Here is a 1,440-nt window from a genome sequence, read left to right as displayed (position 1 = left end):
TCCTGGTCTTCTCAGTTTGCACTGGTAACTTTGAGCAAGTGAAGACGGGCTAATGCCAAAGAACCTCACTCACATCTTTTGGGATATAGAAACCAATTTTCTGTTCTTAAAATTTAAGGAGCTAACGGTTCTTCTTACCCTAAAATATGATTAGTGAGTATTAAAATCTCTGCTTCTTATTTAACCTGTTGTGTTTTCTGAAAGGTGGGATTTGTCAGTACTGTTAAGAAATCTGCGCACTATTCCGCATGTATCAAGGATTACAGATTTCTGTAGACTTATGTACGTAAACTTATGCAGTTTCAACTCGGCTAGGCTAATGTGTAATGTTTTAGGTATAACGCCTATTGATGATATTATTATTGGAATAATTCGAACTGTGGAATGGAATATATTTTTGAATTTTCTCAATATGTTTTTGTTTAAGATTTTCAGTGTTTGGTACAGCAACATCTATTAGGTAGGTCGTTTTAGTGTCTTTGATGGTCAGTGTGATATCAGGTCTGTTATGATTAACTGTTTTATCTGTAGTTACGTCTCTATCCCAATATAACTTGGCTAAGTGGTTTTCTAACACATTTTGTGGTTTGTATTTGTAGTAGGGCTCTATCTGATCTATGAGTTTAAACTTTTTCGCGAGAAGTGTTGCATTTTAAACATAAATGGCCACATATTACAGAATTATCGGGTTGATATCTCTCATAATTGTATTTACTGTTTTTTCCTAAATATTTAATGATTTCCTTAGGCGGTTTAAGATTTCCATAACTATCATAATATTCAATTTTCTCTCCTTTTTTATAATACGCTACCCAGTGAGTACCCGGTTTGTTTAATTCATTTATCCAAATTTACGATCCCACATTCTCTTTGACGAGGCTTTTGTGGTAATTCGTTTAACATAAAGGTTCCTCTATAGTTCGGAATATATCTTGTAAACTTAAATAAATCCATTTCATTGAGAGCTCTCACTGGTAGCATTTTTACTAGTTTTTTGGTTTTAAAAAAGGCCCAGCCCTTTGCGATGCTGTTTTAGAAATAACCCTCTACCAATGGCTATAGCTTCCATTTTTCTATTATGTCGTTCATTTTCTGACAATTGTTCCCGTGCTTCTTTAACTTCGTTAACTGTTTTAGCAATATGAGCAGCACTTCTTGCTATTGTTCCGAGGGCAGACAAACCGGCAAAGAGTGGCACAAGAAATGGTAAAACACCTCCAGTTTTTGGAATAGGTATAACACGTCTTGGCGGAAATTGAATGTCATTTTCTCTCCCTTTAACCTGTTTTCTAGCAGCAGTCAAGGCAACTCCAATAGCATCCGTTAGATTTGTAGGTCTTTTTGATTTAACAGCAGCTCGAGCTTTTGATATAATATGTCTTAAAGTAGTATGGTTGCTAGTTATTTTTTTACCCTTCTTTTTTGTTCGTTTCCTGCCTT

At 35.0% G+C, this 1,440-nt stretch overlaps 1 protein-coding gene across 6 annotated transcripts in view; it reads left to right on the top strand.

The window, feature by feature from the left end:
* LOC108732836 overlaps positions 1 to 1,440 on the top strand; it is an 18,035-nt gene that overhangs the window by 4,066 nt on the left and 12,529 nt on the right. The gene's annotated exons all lie outside the window — the stretch shown is intronic.

This window comes from Agrilus planipennis, unplaced genomic scaffold (assembly GCF_000699045.2).
Source record: "Agrilus planipennis isolate EAB-ADULT unplaced genomic scaffold, Apla_2.0 scaffold68, whole genome shotgun sequence".
In the NCBI taxonomy this organism is placed as follows: Eukaryota; Metazoa; Arthropoda; class Insecta; order Coleoptera; family Buprestidae; genus Agrilus; species Agrilus planipennis.
Note: the sequence above shows the minus strand (reverse complement) of the source record. Positions and strands in the feature narration are given on the sequence as shown.